Genomic DNA, 19,911 nt, shown 5'->3' on the forward strand with positions numbered 1-19,911 from the left:
AATGAGATGCAGGAGACTTGTCCTGACCTTATCCTTGCTCCATAACATGGAAGTAAAAGAGAATTTCAAGCAGCATGGATTGTCAGAAAAGCATGCCTCTCCTGAGGGCAAGCAAATCACTTGGGAGGTATCCCTGCATCCAGATGTGTTAATAAGAAAGAGAAGACATGGCAGAATAGTATTCTCTAAATTACTTATAATTTAAATCACATTCTGTCCAGTGCTTGTCTAAATCAGTGACTAAATTACATCACCCATCACAGCTCTTGGTTGATTTGAGAAGATCTTACTGTCTCCAGCTTCTGGCTTTCTTCTTTTCTTTATTAACCCAAGCTACTTATCAGATCTTTTCCATGGTGCAGACACAGATCAGGATTTCCTTTTTTTCACCTGACTTATGCCCTATCAGTGAGGATATGGATATATCAGATGGATATGCTGCAATCAGATGGATATGCTGCAATCTATGTAAGAATGATATTTGAACTTTTTTAATCCATCTGGAAGGATTATTGGATAGGTTGGGAGATGCTGAAGAGCAGTGTCTAGCTATTTCCTCTCCTATTTCTTCTTACAAATGGAAATTCTTTGCAAAGGTGTTGATATGACATGATGATGCAAAATGAGGAACAGAGCAAGTATCACATATATCACAAAAGTGCCACTATATAACCCATTACTACCCTACTTTGAAAACAACTCATGTTTTTTTCCTATTGTAGACTTAAAACTTCCTATTTTAAGAAATTTGACTTAATTTTTCCAGGTAATGGAAGTTATTTTGTGTAGGAACAAAATCAAAAGATGAGCTAGCAGGCTTCTGTAGCTCCTGAGCCAACAGCTCTGTTTCTGGCTGAAGTTCTGACAGCAGGCTAAAATACTGCAGTGGATCTGTGAACTTACTTAAAATTAATACGAACACAAAAAAATTAATAAAAATTAATTACAAAAATTAATATGAATATATTTTCCAGTTTTTCTACCTCTCAGTATCTTAGAATTTTGTACGTGTTCAAGATTAAGATTTAACCATTTAATACCAGCAATAGTTTATTGTTTGTAATTCATGAAAAATGCAATTTCTTGTTTATTTTTTCTGACCCTGAAATATATTCTCGCTGAGTTCATATGTTTCTTGCCTTTCACCATATGATTCAGTCTTTCAAAGGCAACTTCTCTGCTAGGAAGGTGAAAAGGCAACTGAAATAATACCATGTGTCATCAAAATAAAATGTGATACAATTTAAGTTTATTGCTACTCAGGGAATTCTATTTCAGTATCTTACACTCTTTGTCCGAAAGTGAGATAAACTAGCGAGCGTTGATGCTTCTGGTCAGAAATGTTTGGTTATTATATAACTGGAATATAAGTGTTGTTTATACAAGACAGAAGCAAAATATATTCCCTCTAGACAAAAGACCATTAGCTTTAAAACTTTCATTACTTCTAAATTCATGATATCCTGAAGATAAAATCTCGTATTCTTTTTCAAGAAAAAAAGTCTTGAGCCTCTAGCAAAGATGCACAGCCTCCTCACAGTATTAAAATTTTAAAGATTGCCTCAGTTGAGATTTTAACCTGGTCTTGGTGCCTCTATGTAGCATAAGCGTAATTTCCAAAGGTCAATTAAGTTGTTGATAAACGTATAAAATACCAACTTTTTGTGATAATAGCACTCTGTACTAGCTGCTCCCATTACTACAGATCCACTCTGCACACCCGCCAGAGACCACAGCTGGGGTTTGAGGGTCTGTTGCTTTTGCCTATAAAGTTACAGGGCAGACTGATTGTCTCTCCACAAAGAATACCTGAGCTGAAATCAGCTCAATTAGTCAGTGTAAGAAACATAGGAAACAGAAGGAGATGAGTCTGAAGCAAGCTAAGGTGCTTTCTTATCTTGGACACTTCACTCAGACTTTCCACAAGATGCCTACAAAGCCAAAAGATAAAAAGAAATTAATTTGGCTAAAATTCAGAAAGTATACTGTGGTTTCTGCAGTAAGGAATATTTTTTTAAGGCTAAGTAATGGCTCCCCAGTTCCCCAGTTTCCTGGAGTCTAGCATGCATAACTGCTTGCTTATTTTTTTTCAACAATATTATTTAAACTAGATGTTTTATAGAGACAAAAACGGATGGGAAAACATAATTTCATAAAATGTAACTCACTGGACAGAGGTGAATCCCAAAAGACAGAACAGATATCACATTAGAACAGTGGGCAGAAAAAGAATTGTCATGTAAGCAAAATAATCAAAGGGTAAAGTAAAAAATAAGCGGCTATCAAAGAATAAAGATATATATTTATTATATATTATAAATATATAATATTTATTATATATTACAAATATTTTATTGTTCCTTATTTTCACATAAGCTATTCTTTTTTCCCTTTCACTGAAGCAAAGATTTTTCAGCACTGAATACTCTGTTGGCAGCTCAAAGCAGTGCAAATCTTGAATAAATCCCAGGACCAACTTCCATGTTTTCTTCACTAAACCATGATGGCAGTGATAACAGCCCAACTGATTCCTCCTTGATCATGCCCCAGTTCAGATCAACATAAATTTGGAACAGTTCAGTTGAAGGTAAAGAAGTTATTTTACATTGATACTGTAGTAAGACAGAACAAGCCCTGATTCACAATGGGAAGATCAGATAATGTCATATATTGAATTCAGACATAAATGCAAGGCTTCATTTACTGAAAAGTGAATTAAAAAGTATTTAATATATTGTTTAACTACCAGATAATTAATTTGTTTAATGTTCTATCCATTGATACATAATATATGCATTGACAGCAATTGTACTTCTTGCTGTTTTGCTCTGTACTGCTGTGATAATTATTATTTCAAAACAAAGTCAGTCTTTTCCCCTCATTTGAGAGATACCATCCATCATATGAATTATGGAGTTTATTTAGAGCATACTTAAGATTACTGGAAAAATTACTGTGGCCTTCAGTGAGGTTTAGATCAGTCTCTTGAACAGGTCAGGATTCTTGCAGAAAATAATAGCATGAGACCTTGAAATTAACTCATAATATATAAAGCTTGCACACAGGGGGTTTATTTGAAGGAATCACAACATCTCAAAATAGATGAAGCTGGAAGAGACCTCTGGAGGTCATCTAGTCCATTCCCCTTGCTCAGGGAAGGGTCATTTACAGTTGGGTTCTCCAGGGCCATGCAGGAACATAACTCTTTATTTCTTTACTTTTGAATGACCAACTTTCCCAATTTACTTTTTTCTTACATAAAACTCTGTACTACATCTTTCTCTGTAATTACTCTGGATCATTTTTGAAAATCTTTTGCTGCCTCTTGCCAAGAGAGTGGAATCCTGTTGTGCATTTTAGTACTACAATTTATTTTTTCACTGAATAGGTCATCAGGATTTGAAGTTTTAATGTAATTTTGCAAATTATTGTAATTATTTGTAATTTTGACCTTTTTATGGTCTATATTTTGATTGCAAAACACTACACTTTTTTAGTGTGAGCCAGTAAGACTGCAATCAGTGGAGAAAAGACTTAAATAGAACAAATATAAAATGGATACCTTTCATGGGTAGGTAGATAAATACCTTCAAAATTGCCAAGATCTACCAGAAATGTAACATTCTGAGTGTTTTGTCAGATGTCACTGTTGAGCCTCAATGAAGATGGGATGACAAATAGCCACATATATTTCTATGGAGATCATCTCCAATTCTTGTCCCACTGCTTTTAAGTTTATTGTTTCCACAGATTATTGTGTCCATAATCACTTCTAGAACTGCTCCACCAAATGTTTTCACCATTTACCTGGAAGCTTATTAGCTGGCATCCCACAACATCCATGTTCTTATGAATCTGCTTAATTTTTTTATATTGAGAACTATGCAGCAATGAGCTGAAAATGAGACCAATTACAAGTGATTGATTGATGTTGTCTATGTGTACATGATACTGGTTGTTGATGAGAGTTATATATTAATTAAAATCACAGCTTCTCTTACTACTAGTTGAATATCAGTTAGAGTAGCCTTCATGTTTTTATGTCTTCTGGTCACGGCAAAGCCAGATATACAAGGAGCAAGGGGCTGGAAAGAGCAAATCTCCAGGGTTACTGCCTGTTTAATGAAGGTGTTTTCCTTTGATCAGGAAAATAGGGGGTACAAATCAAATCAGGATTTCAATGTTAGTCTTAATCTGAATCCTCATCTGATGTTTTCATATAGAAAGAGATAGAGGGACATTTGTTTCACATTTAATGAGGTTGCATTTGATTTCTTCTGTTCCCTTATTCTGATAAGGTCCCTAATTCAAGCACATTGCCAATTTTTACAAATTTAGAAGTGACCGCAATGTTTTCTATAAGTATATTCTCATATGCTAGAATTTAAAAACTAAATTTATAATATTTTTAACATCTGTTTAATGTGTTTCATTGAATGAAAATTGCATGTATATTTTCAAAAAGACCTTATTTAAATTCCAAATATCGAAGCATGTCAGTTTGAACTGCATAAAATGAAAACGTATAATTTTAGAGAGACAGAGCTCATTAAACTGTTTTCAGGGGGGCCAACCCTGTCCTGGGGGGCATCAGGTACAACATCATCAGCTGGACAAGGGAGGGGATTGTCCCACTCTGCTCTGCACTGGGGTGGCCTCACCTCGAGTGCTGGGTGCAGTTTCAGGGGCCACCATATAGGAAAGACATGAAGCTCTTCTAGAGCACCCAGACGAGTGCAATGAAGGTGGTGAGAGGTCTGGAGGGGAAGCTGAATGAGGAGTGGCTGAAGTCACTTGGTCTGTTCAGCCTGGAAGAGGCTGAGGGGAGGCATCATCACAGCAACAACTTCCTCATGAGGGGAAGAGGAGGGGCTGGCACTGATCTCTTCTCTCTGGTGCCCAGTGGCAGGACCTGAGGGAATGGCCTCAAGTAATTTTAGGAGAGTTTTATGTTAGATATTAGGATAAAGGGTTCTTCACTGGGGGTGGTTGGGCACTCGCACAGGTTCCCCAGGGAAATGGTCACAGCACCAAACTTGACATAGCTCAAGAAGTGTTTGAACAACACTCTCAGGCACGTGGTGTGATTCTTGGGGATGGTCCAGTGCAGGAGCAGGAATTGGACTCAACAATCCTTGTGGATCCCTTTCAGTTCAGCATATTCTGTGATTCTGTGATTTGTGTCTTTTATATTACTGAAACATTTCTGAATCTCTAAGATCACTAAATAATGCACAGGCAAAGAACAGTGATTGACAGTGACCTGAAGGCAGTGAGGGATATAGTCCATCTGATCTTTCCTAAAATGATGTTTTGGATTTCATAGCTTGCACTGAGAATGTTCTGTTAGCAATCAGTGATCTTGTTAGCAGTTGCAGTGGACAGGCTAATTAATGATGCTTCTTTGCATAGATTTGGGGGATGAGTAGGAAGTGGATATAACATAATTAAACTATTGTAAAGTCTCAGATTTGGACTGTTACTTCTAAAAATGTTGGTGGCTATGTCAGTTTTATCAAAACTAATAAATATTCATAGATTGACTTTGCATCAGTTAATTTTGGAGCACAATCCATTAATTTTGGAGCACAATCTCAAATACAGCTCTGTTAAATGCTGCCTTTGGAAATATGTGCTGTGAATTCAGAGGTGAGCAGCAGTTCCTACAGATTTTAATTCCCTGGCAGAATGGGAACTCTGTTACCGAGGAAGAGCTTCCCAGTCTGTATTTTGCCGGATGCCATCACAGTGGCTCAAGCCTTCAGCATCCTTGCTAGTGTGAAATATGACACTGCAGGGATGACAGGACAGGGGACTGGGGATACATATTACTGTTGTGAGGGGTATCATAATGCCTCAGGATGCTGCTGCTCTAGAACTGATTTGTCAGCAGGTCAGTCTTCTTGCCTTGGCAGACACAGTGCTACATTCAGTTGACTTGCTCTGACTGTTTTCAACTTTTAACCCATTTTATGTTGGACTGCAGGGTTAAACTAATTATATTGAGTAGATTTAAAATTTCCTTGCATCTTTTAAAAGCATACAGGCTTTTAATTTGCACATCCACTAAATGGAAGCTATGTCAGTTTCTAGGAATAATAAACATAGAATCACACAATATTCTGAGTGGGAAGGGATCTACAAGTGCATCTCCTGGCCCTGCACAGGACAGCACCAATAATCACAATGTGTACCTGAGAGTGTTGTTCAAATGTGCATTTAAAAGACATTATCTCCAAACACACATATTAAAAGAGCACATACCCAAGGTTCAGCAAGGAGGAACACGTCAATACTCTTGTTCAAAACTACCAGCTTCAGAGACTTCATTGTACTATGCCAAAGACTGAGTTTATCAGTGTGGTGGTATTTTTCCAGATGGCACAGGGATAATTAAATGAGGTATTTTTAAGAGAGAATAAGGAAAAATGGAAAACAATAAATAAATAAAAGATTAAACTCTTCAGGCAGTGAGGCACTGATAACAGGCCAATATTCCTACCTGGATCCTTGTAAGATAGAGAGGTTTAATTTCTGCAGTCCTAAGACTAGAATCAAGGACTCTGAACAACTGACTTAGAAAACACCAAAGAAGTTGAACCTGTTGTTTGCAATTGCTTGAGGGGAATCTCAGACACAGAAGCTGCCAGCAAATTCTTCAAGAAGGCCTTTCTCTTTCCCCCTGAGTCCCTGGAATGAATGAAACTCATCAAAGCTTGCAAAGGAGAATGCAAATTCAGGGAAAAGATGATGAAATGGGCCTGTGGCTCCTGCAGGAACAAATAACATGTGCTGGTATCTAAATTAATGGAAAAGTCACAAACTGTGTTACCAAACACAACAGAGATAACAGTAAATGTCACTTCTGTTAGTTACCACAGTGCCTCCCTTTTTGCTTAACCAAGTGCCTTTTGTTTTTTCACAGACACTAGATTGTTCTAGCTGCTTGGCAATCTAGTCCCTTTAAGCTTTTCCATTATGTTGTCTCAACTGTATTTTGTGCAGTACAGCTCTTAGACAAAAATACTGACTGCAGAGCAACTCATGGCTGAGAAAAGCGATACACACAGCTGAAAAGCACTTACAAAAACCTGCCGTGTTTCATCACAAATCTGTGACATTGTACACAGTTTTCCAACATGTAGTCAAGCTTAGGAACATTAGCTGCATTGGACAAAAGGGTTATGATACAACTCTAAAAATTTCATGTCTATCCAGTGTTTTATAATGATTTTTATCAAAGTAGTTAGGAATAGGAGGCAGCCGGCAAGCAAAATAACTGTTTCAAACTTAAAGGTGACTCCAGAGCTGCCAGAGGAATGTGCCAAGGATCCACATGTCACTAGGAATACTTCTGTCACTACCTGATCAGTCCTGTGGCTGCTACCAAACAAGAGAAGGAATGGGATAATGTATCATCTTATTTTTCTGAAGGCTAGCAGTCTAGCAGTCTGAAGGCACCAATCTACTGAAATTCATCTGCCATTTGAAGTAAATATTTTAATGTCTTTGCATTTTCTTCCAAGTTTAAACATGTTTATGTGTGTCAGGAAGTGAAGTTTCTAGCACTTAAAAATAAAATGATTGTTTATTGTCAGTCACTACTGCTGTACATTCTCAGCCTTCAGTGTCATAATTTGAGTGGCAGTGTTCAAGGCAAGGTTGGAGCAATCTGGTCTAGTGAAAGGCGTTTCTACCCATAGAAGGTTGGAACTATATATTCTTTAAGGACCCTTCCAACCCAAACAATTTTGATACTATGAAATGAAATTCTCTTATGGATATGTTTTAATCTCATGGTTTAGTAACCCTTTGATTGTCCATGAGGATTAAATAAGTAGACATTGGAGCCTTTATGGAATTAAAGATCTACTGCAACTTTCTGGCATTCAGAAACTCCCAAAATCACAGTGCCAGTGTCCAAAGAAGGTCTGTTTTATTCACTGTTTGGGTTTTAGTCAATCACAAGGCAACACAAGTACATTTTGGAAAGCATTGAACACTTTTTAATCCGTGATATCCCATTCTGATACAGTAATATTAATTCCATGGGTAGTTATATTCTCTTTATCTTTATGTTTAAGGGATACTCTTCACTCTAGCACTATAGCTACAAAGTTTAACTCAAACTTTATTTACCTGGAAAGCAGGCCAGTCCTACACATTACTTCAGAGTAAAGCCTAGGCTGATATACTGATACACTGCATAATAACTCCAGCTTGTCTTTCAACCTTAGAAAGCTTTTGTGCTTCTGATGCACACATGGGTTAGATCCAGTGAATGAACAAAAAAAACATTTCTACATTGTCAGTTAAACTGGGATCAGCAAACAGAGGTCTGAGTCCATCTGAATCCACATATTTTTCTACCTCCCAACATGGTTTCCTTCAGAGATCCTATTCAGGATTGGGCTGTAGGCTGCCACACTCTGTAAGGTGAGAAGCCAGATGCAATGGGACAGCTTCTGAGCAGGACTCAATTGCTTTCTGGGTGAAAAAATCATCCAGGACATAGCTACCCACTTTTGTCTCAATCTCTCTGACACGCTGCTGTATTGCTCCAAATGTAGTTTAAAACTCTGTGACAAATAGCTTCAAAAGCGGGCACTCAAATTTCGCTGTTCTGCCACTTGAAGTATTATTATAATGTGTTTTTGCTCCTGCCACATGTAGGCTTGCCTAATCACACTCCAGTATTTACCATGCAAGATGAGTTTGGACTTCTTCAACTATGGACTTAACTAAAGCTAAGCAAGAAATTGCAAATATCTTAACTGTATTTCCCTAAACTTCTAATACAACCTTGTTGCTACTTTCACTTTTATGCAGTAAGCAAGAAGAGGGTTTGGCTGTTTTGTATCCACAGCACATAATAAAAACAGTAAGATTACACAGCAATTGTACCAAATAGGATATTTGTAAGCCTGAGTTTTTATTTCTAATGGATTGACAGATTCTGCCCATTTGAACTGAAAGTCTCATAACTCACCCCGTGGAAGACAGACGGCTATTGGAACAACCTCTGACACCAGATCAGCAGCCTCTGGTTCATCAAGTCTTTATGTAGAAAGAGAAATCAAAGTATTTATAGAAGGTAACAGTTATGTTAGATTTGGAATTAAATCCCAAGGCCATGAAGACCAAGTGGTTTAGGCCCAGGTCTTTGACCTGAGGTTGATTACAGAAAATCATTGAGCCCTTAGGATGCCACAGGAATTCTCTCTTTGCATCCAGAGAGAGTTCATTTCCTTCCCACTATGAATCTGGAAGTTTGTGTTCTTTGTATCTTCAAGAGATTTCTACTTTCAGTGTTTTGATCAAGAAGGAAAGAATGGAGTGACTAGCAAAGGTATTGGCCAGTGTTGTGAATGATCAAAGAAAGTGACACAGCAATTGGCATTTCAGCTAGGACCAAAAGGGTTCTCATATTATGTGAGATCCCACTCAGCATCCCTGAGTACATAACTGGTCAGATGAACAATTGCTCTCCTCTGTCTTTCAGGCCTGAATGGTGATGTTTAAAAAGCTGGAAGATTGGTAACTTTTATAGTGAAAAAATTACACTTTGTCATGTGTGAAGGCAAGTTGCTGGAGAAACAAACCCAGGATATTAGTCTATTTTCCTTCCCAAAATTTTCCTCTGAATCCCTCTTTCCCCCACCCTGGGATGTCACCTCTCTTGATCATTGGTGGAGTCTGAAAATGCACTCTACTGTGTTCCTGAGGCTGTCTCATGTTTGCCTCTAATGTAAGCTATCAAACCTGTGAGGTTTTTTTCCCTCTAACTAAAATACAAAGTGTTTAAATTTGAAGCATCACAACAATTTAAAGGTAGGAAAATACATTGTAATGCCCATAGAGCTTGGATATTTTGACCAATACATCATCTGTTGTCTGCCTTGAAGGTTTTTAGTCCTGTGGTTATCAGGGACTGAAGCATAAGCATCTGTAGCTCCCTTCCTCCCTCTGTTAGCTCTCTGTTGCAGAAAACAAGGAGAGTTATTTATGCTGTCTTGTTCAAATTTAAAAGAAAAATCAAAGACCTGCATGAGCTTTAGCTGAGAGCTAACAGGGAAAATAATATGGTTTTAATATCTTTTTTTTCAGTGTAAACACAGATATTTTTGAATAAAGTAAAAAAGCCAGTAATTCTGACTTATCTTTTTTTCTTAAATTGATGTAAATTCAACTAGACTTCTCTGGAGAGAAAGAATAAGGGAAAATAAGTGGGATAAACATAAGATGAAGCAACAGAAATTCATAAATTCACTTACCATAAGTAGTCTCCACTAAGTTTTTGCTGTTCTTTGTTTTAGGGTTTATATTGCTATATTTCATATTTCAATGATTTTGTAGTATTTTTTTTCCCTAAGAGATGCTATGACTTTTCTATATGCAATTAAATATATGTTGCTTAAAACTCACTAGAACATATTTTTGACCAGTTAAGCATTACTAAAATCCTTTTATCATAAAACTCTATTCTCAAAAGATCACCTTATTCTAAGGTTACTAAAATGAAAGTAAAAGCCCTTGCACATTAAGAGTCTTCTTTTCCAAAAGATTTCCATTTTCTTCTGCAGACCTGCCACTTTACTTGCCAGTTGTATCATGAAAAGCTGTGCTTATAGCAGACCTATTGTAGAGTGAAAAGAGAAAATGCTTTGCTACAAGGCAGTAGCTAATTCACTATTCTTCAGGGACTGATATTCATCTATCCTTCAATAAAAGCTAATGGTTAAATAGACCCAATGCACTCAGCTAATCTAGGAAGAAGCTGATGGCTGGGGGTTGGGATTCAAAGTTCATGCTGAAGTGCTATTCCTGAAGACGAAGATATTCTTACATTTGCCTTAGAAAAAAATGACAATGCTAAAAATACCACATGGCTCTCATTCTCAAATACATATTTTTATGAAACAGAACCTACGGCATGTGCAAAAGTTAAATTTTATTAATTTTTAACCATCCATCACTTTTATGAATTTTTCTTTTTAAGGGATGTGAATATTTAAACAAAGGGATTACATTTTAAATAACCTTCTGTCTAGCCTTTTGCTACTTGAATTCCAACACCCTTAAGAAGATTCAATGATTTTTTTTTTCACGAAAAGCAATTTTTGCAAAGTCCTCCCAGAAGGAAGGGAGATGACAACACCATGTTTCTCTCTGTATAACTACCATCCCCAGTTAAAGGTACTGCTGTGCAGTGCATATCAAACAGTCCAGTGCAAGAAGGAAAGCTCACTTGAGAAATCAACAATGAAAACAAAAGCCCACAACCAACACAACAGACTACAGAAGGGCAGAGGAGATTTTTATAAGCAAGGTTGTGACTTAAAATACAGTGTATATATTCTGAACAACTGCTGTAGCAGATATGTATGAGTGTGGGTATGTCATTGCTTTTAATAGATAACCTGTAAGTATTTATCAGTGCTGCAGGACATTTAAATTAGCCATACTGTGACTAACCCTGAAAACAAAAATGACCTGAATATAGAGATGTACCATTTAACTGCAGGATTTCAGTCACAAAAGGCCTTATCCTGGTATCCCTAAAAACAGTGGCAATGCTCTCCGTGATTTCACCAGAAACAGGACAGAATAGTAATAAGGAGCACAGCTGAAACTGGTTGCTGAAGTCCTTATTTCAGGACCTTCTCATAGTGTAGATGATGCAACACCATGCACTGCAGCTGCTGGAAGAACATCTGTTCTTCCACAGAGCAACAACTGGACACATGCCTCGTGAGAGGGTTTCAAGATTTGTGTCTTTCCACAAACTCAATACTGCCGATATTTTTTTCTCTTCCTGCATTTTCCTTCTCATTTATCAGTTAAAAAAAAATATCAACCTGTATGCGTATCTTTCATTATATAGGGTTTTGGGCATTTTCTCAGGGCTGGTATTGTAATCCCTCTTTTAAAGGATAGTTTTTGGTAAGGCATCATCTTTCTATCTGAGGCCAGACTGTATCCCTCTTGGTGCAAAGATGACTAATACTATGACAACAGCTCCTCTTTCCCTTCAGCATGCATCAGTGAGGAAGTCTGGGGAGAAATACAGTCTTGAAATAAGCTGAAAACCATTCATTTGCCTTGCAAAGCTGAGGAAAGGGGAACCTCTGTGATCTGCATATTGGCACCAAACGGATTGAGCTACTGAAGAGTTTAGGGATGGAATAAAGTTGCTCAAATAGCAGATCTCACACATTATTTTTGTGCAGGTGTCTCAGTCCTTGTTCCTCTAGAATTGGTATCACAGTAGTTCAGAAGTGCAAAGTAATATGGAGTCCAAGTAATCAGTGATGGAGATAATGAATCAAATAGATGGTGGACAGAAATTTTAATGAGCTATTCAAAAGCTCTCAGATTATTAAGTAAACTCATATATGAAAGGTGTGATTTGATCTCTGAGATAAATTTGCTACTGCCTTCATTTGAAAGCTATCTCAAAATCTCTTTATTATAAGGGTCAAGATCTGTTAAGACAGATCTTGCTAAGATAATCTGAGAGATGTTTATTTTTAAATTTTCATATATTGCAATTAAATAAGAAAGACACATATTTGACACTCATAAATAAGTCAAGCATAGTTTTGGACATTATAAAATTGACCCAGAAATAAAATTTTTCAGTTGATTTTTGTAATATGGTAGGCTACATTTTGTTTATAGCTACTGAATTTTGATAAAAGTAGATTTGGTTGAGCAGCTCACAGATACCCTCAGCAGTAAGAGCTGCTGTGACCAGACAATGCAGTTCAGGTATGCTACCACTAAGGGTATGGATGGGACCTGGCTGCTTCTACTGCCAGCTCTCAAAAAATAAGTCAGAAGAGGCATAGCACCTGGATCCTGTCAATGCAGGATGAGATGGCATCTTACTGCATGACAGCATTTACATTTTTAATGCTCTTGGCTCCGGCAGGATGATAAACCAGGAAATGAAGATTGTGAATTCATTACAGACCCTGTCTCTCGTTCTGTCACTGCAACACGCTGACGCGTGTTTCTAACCCTGTCATTGAGAAGTTTGGTCACCTAATCTTTTCTTTTTGCACATTACTTTTCAATTAGCTATTTATTCCATAACAATCTTCCATTCTGTTACAGCTTGCTTATTGAGAGTTGTCTGACAAAGACTGTAGTAGGACTACTGTCACACCCAGCACGGGCAAGCAGGAGAACCAGCTCTATGCTTCAACCCGCTGAAAAACAATTTCCAACAAGAAAGTTTTCAAACTTGTCAGAAGCAAAAGATCTTCCCCTTCAGTTTGTTAACATTCAGCAAGTCAATTCCTTTGAATATGCGGGTGAGACAGACTTGCTTAAAGAGTAATCACTGAGGGCTGTGACTGATCTGTATCACACAGTTAGCAATTTACAAGTACATGCCATTTCATTTTCTCAGGGTGTCATTTTTTTTTGCTAAATTTAAGCGAGACTGAAAAATTAAAATATTTGGAGGGTTCTCTGACTCTGTCTTTTCAATCAATTATACTGAGTGATTACAAGTGGAAAGGCCTGGGTCATTCAAATGTACTGTTTTCCACTGAAGAAACACTGCAAAATGCAGATGAGGCATTTGATATAAGACAAAGGGATCACAGCTATCATGAAAATCAGAACTAGGAGTACAAAATAGACAATATAGGAGGGGAATACGTGGTAAAAAAATTATTTCTCAATATAAATACGTATCACATTTCTTTTTGTCTCTTCTGCTTTTCTAGAAACAGCCTCCTCTGCTTTTTAAATGTCATCCATATTTATCAGACTGCATGGTTCTTGACATTTAGGATTTTTTTTCATCAAACTGTAACTGAAGCTTTGACAAAGGGTACTAATTATCAAGGGACTAGATTTTTTTTCCTTTTTCCTCCCTTTTTGAAGGAGCAGCAGGCTATAGAGAAAATGTGAATTCTCAGCTACTTTTAATACTCCTATAGCAGTCTCTCTGTCCTTACTGTGAAATATAAGTAGAAATAAGTATTTAGGTGTTTACTGAAGCATGTAGAAAATGCAATGATTTTAAATGACAGAGGTCATTAGATTATTTACTTCAGGAAAAAATGTTTCCACCTGTTAGAACTATGTATAATCCCTCCTGATGGAAATTTTACTAATATTTTAAAATATAGTTACTGATTATTCACCAGTGATGATTTAATCGACTATGGGATGCATAGTTTGTACAATGTTACAATATGGTGACTAAAAATTCGAAGCATGAAAAATTGAGAAAGTGCTGTGTTACTAAACAGAAGAGTGCATTAAAAAGAAAAAACAAAGCACACTGTGTTGCTTATCAACCAAACCTGTTAGAAACCATCTATTTTATTGTCCTTATTGGCAGTAAAGACCTATTGGACCCTGATCAGAAAGACTATAGTTTTTCACAAACCCCTTTCATAAGCCTGCAAATGAAGCCTAATGTAAGTGTATAGATACACATCTGAAATCTATTATTCATCCATTTTCAGTTGCCTAGCAATGGCACAACTGCAAAGGAAAGAACAGTATGTGGTGAGTACTACATGGTTTTTTTTGTTATCGATAACTTTGTGTCCATATATATCTTCATTATGATCTTGCCTGCCATCACATATAAATTATTTGATTTCCTTCACTTGTCAAACACAAGCCACTTAGTTTGAAGTGAGATTTTTAAGTAAGAAAAATACCAGATATTCCCATTACAAAATCAATTTTAATTTAGTTACAATATCAAAGTCTGCTTTGAATACACACATATACATTCAGCTGTGTTAATAGCAACCCTTAGGTCAGATTATCTGAGCAAATTTTATAAAAATTCAAGGCTAAACATAACTTTCATGTCTGGCTCAGCCTTGTTTTAGTGTCATTAATTGCAAATTGACACACTGCCTTTGCCTACTGTTTATCTTACCATAGTGTAAGAAAAGAATAAGGCCAATCCTACAAAATCCTCAGGGATCACCACTGCCAAGGTTGTTACCTGTAACATCAGAAAATAAATAGAGATCTTGGTATTCTTAAATATCAGCACCTTCTATACAGTCAACTTTACTTCTTGTCACTCATTTTTATCCTGCACATAATCCCTATCAGTGTTTTCATGTTACAATTTTTAAATAATCAGACATTTAGGAAACATAAAGGAAAAGAAATAATTATAGTTCTACCCCTGAAAAAAATGCACAACAGACCACCTCTGCCTAGCTCTGCATAATTTACAATTTATAATTTTCTCAGTGAGACACAGTGGATCATATTGACCTAAAGCATACAAACAAAAAAGTAGAAAAAACTCTTTCTGACTGCTTTTTTTTTTTCATACATTAATGAAAACTAAGGCATTCTTGGCAATACTGTGCCTCTTATTGATTAGTGTCTCCAAAAGCATAGAATATTGATTGACACTGATTTATGTCTTACAGCTCCACATCAATTTGGTACTCCTTTTCTCTCTTTTTGGTTTATCCACCTCAGCATCAACTCATAGAAACTCTCTGGACTTCAGTGGATCAAGATAAACAGAAAGGTTTAAGGATGCAAGGAGATGCAGTACTATGAAGGACATGCTTCTGCTGGACTCAGCTCTTTCCAGGTTATGGGTTTCAAGCATTGCAGAACATATGGCAAAAAAAATTGTTGTTCTGTACAGAATGAATTGCTCACTGGCCATTTTCCATGTGTGCTCATGAAAAGGATGATCTGATCCTTCTTCCCTCATAGAAAATATCATCCTCCCTCTTGAAGTTTCTAGAAAATCAAGAAATTGCCCTTCCTACTCTCAGCAGTTCCAGTATTCCAGTATACAGGTGTTAGAAATATTTTCACGTAAATCATTTGATTTAAGGAACCACTGAAGTTTTGCACTGTTGTATCGAGTTCTAAAGGCACTTTTGTATCAAGTGCTGAAGGCATGCAAATTTCAGCAGGATTTTGCTCACTTGTGTGCTGCATATGTGTATAGGTAGATAATTCAGGAGCAGACCAAAATGAAAGCAAGACTGCAGAAGTTACAGAGACGAACAGGTGAACCTTTCCTGCACAGAGGAGAGTCCTTGAGGGCTTCAAGAGGAAAGGTCTCAATGCACCATGCTCTGCAGGCTTTTCCCACCTGTGTTTGGCTCTCCAGCCTCTTTCATTGCTGGGCATAGAGGCTTTTTTCCCTCCATTATTTAAGTGGTAGTTATAGATTCACTACTTCACCATTTCACTCAGAGCAGTTGTAAAACATTAGCTGTGATCTGAGAAATAATAAACTATTTTTCCTGATCATAAAAAAAATCTCTGTTGTACTTACTCTGTGGGAGGACTTTCACATATGGTCAATTTACCCAACCTTGTATAATGCTGTAGCCAGGTGTGCCAGCTAAGACAGGCATCCCTTGGTTTTTTCAATCACCTACTTTTGATTATTTTTGCTGCCAGACAGAGTGCAGAAATTTAATGGTGGAGTATAAACAGCCTTAAGGAAATAGAACATTTGAGGGATGGTGTACATAGGAGAAAAGAGAAGTAAGTTGAATTAAAATGTAGCAGACCCCCTGAGAGAAATTATTGCCTGGCAATTTAGAGTAATTTTCATTTTTAAGTAGTCCTTGTGAGGAAGAGCAAGAGTCATTTTCAGTCTAGCATTTGAATATTGAGAAATGGCAGCTCTGCAGTGGCTTCGGCAGAGATCCAAGTGTTTTTTCCAGAGAGACCTTTTTCTGCTCCATATTTAAACTACATTTGTCTTAGAACTGCTGGAGTCTATTTTAAGGTAAACAAAGATCTCATTTAGCCTTGTGATATTTTCAAGCTTCACCAAGAAGCAGTGACAGAATGAAAGGATCAAAACTATTACACTCTAGTAAGCAACAGCTTTGGGGAAAAGGACTTGGGTAAACAGATGCAGGACCTTAAAGCCAGGAACACATACACCACTGACACCTTGGCCGATGTGCCATTTTAAACTATCACTAAATCTCCTACATAAAGCACACAAGTATGCCCAAGGAGGGTATGGGGGTGCTAAGAGAATCATCTGCTGTGAACTGGCTGGCTGGCAGAAGCAAGGAGTGACCTGTGTGCCTCTGAGTAACCTCCCACAGCGCAGACCTCTTGTGGCGCTCTGATTGCAGCCCCAAGGCCCATGCCTGTGCCTTTGCACACATTCATGGCTCTGGCTTTCAAGCACCTGAAAAGAAGTGGCCCACAGAGCAATGTATTTGCAGAGTGACAGCGGGAGGATATGTTGGATGCTCTGAGGCCTGACAGGAGGTTAAGGGAAGACAGCACTCTCGTCAGGGCAAGGTTTGCAAATCTATGGAGAGTGAACATGCCACAAGCTATCAGAGCCACACTCAGGTTCTGTGTCTTGGATTCACTCTGAAGACACCCTAAGAGGCCAGAGGACCCCTTCTTCTGCAATCAGTCCTGTTCATCAGGACCCAGCAACAAACCAAGAAACTGAGTTATAGGACAGCACAAATATAAAATAGGTCACACATTTCACTGGCTGAAGGCACCCTAATATTCTGTTTGAACAAAAGATGTTTGCAGCACTCAGATGTCTATATTTTTTATCTATGAGGTTGAGTGACACGATGCTACCCTGGGCTGTCCATGCTTTGAGCTGATGCACTAGTAATATTATGCTTCTGTTACAGGCTGATTTTAGACCTAGGGAAAACAAGGATAAATTTTTAAAAATTGATTTAAGGTCTTTATTCCAATGGAATTTTGCTAGAAAAATCTGTGACTTGAGTAGCATGCTTGTATTCACACAGCATTTGGTGGCAGAAGACAGGAGGAATTTGTGACTTTTGAATGCCAAGGTGATACCCTTATGATCTGTACAATACCTGTAATATCTCTACCAGCTGTAAAAGCTGTGTACCAGAATGAGGTCACTGATCACCCCAGGATGAACTTGCAGCACCTATTTAGTCAAACAAGCCAATAATCACCTCATTTCTTTCCTTCTTCTAAAACATTTAATTATTTTGTTTAATAAAGCCGCTAAGTACTTTCCTACTTTTAAGACAGAGAAATTCCTTTCATTTTTAGAAGCATCATTTTTAAAGAACACTGAAAAATTGAAAGGACTTTGTTACGTCTATAAATGAAAGACAGCTTGAGAATTTGGATTTTGCTTGGAAGATATATTTTAAAACTAGTTTTAATCCAGGAAACCACAAAGAAAATCTGCATTGTGCAGTCAGTGCATAGCTGAACAGTAGTTTTGTGAGGTTTGGCATAAAATACAGTACAAAGAAGCTTTTCTGGAGATTGCCAGCATCTCCAAATCCCGTTTAAAAGCATAATGAAATAGTTTCCTTTTCTATTCCTATTCTTTCAATTAAAAGGGAAAAAAAAAAAAAGAACAACGTTTCCACATGCTATGTGAGCTACTGTTCCTATTTTAATCACAGGGATGGAAATGTAGGGCAGTCTTACTGTAAAATCACACTTCTGTGGCAGGACTACACCAGACATTGAAACAGGGCAGGGATGCCCAGTCCAGCAAGGCTTAGTGGAGCTGTTTAGCCTGGCAGTGCATGTTTGCATGTTTATTTAATTGGTAAGAAGCTATGGATCTTGAGAAGGGCAACTAAAATGATTAAAGATAGAGCAGCTGCCTATATAAAGAGACAACTACAGCTCTCAGTTTGAAGAAGGAAATCTGGAGAGGGAGCTGTGGTTTAAGGCCAGCTGGAAATTAAGCACCATGCAGCCATTTTCACAATCTTCTTCCCCACAATGTGGTGGAATGGAGAGGAGAATCAGTAACCTGGTGGGTTGAGAGAAGAATAGTTTAGTAGAGAAAGCAAAACATGCACACACAAGCAAAGAAAAACAAAATGTACCACTTTCCATGGGCAAGCAGGCGTTCAGCCATCTCTAGGAAAGCACAGCCCCATCATGTGTGACAGTGACCTGGTAAGAGAAACCCCATCACTCCAAATGCCCCTCACTTCCTTTTTCTTTTCCCAACTTTGTATACTGAGCACTATGTCATATGGTCTGGAGTATCGCTTTGGGTGTGTCCTTTCAACCTCCCAGGCACCCCCATTCTCCTGCTGCCAGTGCAGCAGTACAAAAAGCAGAAGTGGCCTTGGCTCTGTGCAAGCACTCCTCAGTAATAACAAAAACATCTCTGTATTATCAACTCTGTGTTCAGCACAAATACAAAACATGGCTCCAATGCCAGCCACTGTGAAGACAATTCTACCCCAGCCAAAACTACCCCCAAAAACAGGGGTCTATGATGAAAACATGAAGGTGCGGTTGAGTGAAATTAATACAGTCTATCATTCAACAAATTCTGTGGGACAAGAACTAGACATCAGCCAATGAAACTCAGAAAATGAGTAGGAGAATATTGATATAATCATGTTCATTAATGTATTAAACAAATTCATGGTCAAAAAATCCATAAATAGATACTAAAGGGAGATGGCCATGCATTTATCCTCTAGCAGCATGCATCCAGTGATTGTAGATGCTGGGAGACAACCAAGAGAAATGGCCAGGGTTGCACTTCCCAGTGCTAGACAGAAGAGAGGACTAGACAGACCACTGTTGTGAGAGAATGGATTGTAAGAGACTAGAGACAGTGCTGAAAGCAATCTCGCCCCTGAGGAGTTGCAGCTGTACTAATTACGAAAGAGTAGGAGCAGCCCTGCCCTTAATAGGTCACAGCTATGTCCAGTAAGGGTGGGTGTTATAAAAGAGTGGGTTAGCTGCTTGGGAGGAGAGTTGGAGTTGTTTGGTTGTGCTGCTGTGAGGGTAGGGGGTCAGGCAATTGTACTAGGGACAGTAAGGGTTATGCAGCTGTGTTCGGGATGGGAAGAAGACTGCCAGCTATGCAGAAGAAAGAAAAGAAGTCAGTGTTGCAAGGAACTGCCTGTGAGCACTCACAGAGAG

General features: G+C 37.9%; 1 long non-coding RNA gene across 2 annotated transcripts in view; it reads right to left on the reverse strand.

Moving 5' to 3' along the window:
• Positions 1–19,911, reverse strand: part of LOC110469417 (uncharacterized) — a 76,413-nt gene that overhangs the window by 17,121 nt on the left and 39,381 nt on the right. The window contains exon 3 of one of the 2 annotated variants that reach the window (XR_013340017.1): positions 18,743–18,775. The exons of the other annotated variant lie outside the window; for it this stretch is intronic. This is a non-coding gene — a long non-coding RNA (uncharacterized LOC110469417). Of the gene's footprint in view, positions 1–18,742; positions 18,776–19,911 lie in introns of those variants that run through there. 2 annotated transcript variants of the gene reach the window in all.

Source organism: Lonchura striata, chromosome 5 (genome assembly GCF_046129695.1).
Source record: "Lonchura striata isolate bLonStr1 chromosome 5, bLonStr1.mat, whole genome shotgun sequence".
In the NCBI taxonomy this organism is placed as follows: Eukaryota; Metazoa; Chordata; class Aves; order Passeriformes; family Estrildidae; genus Lonchura; species Lonchura striata.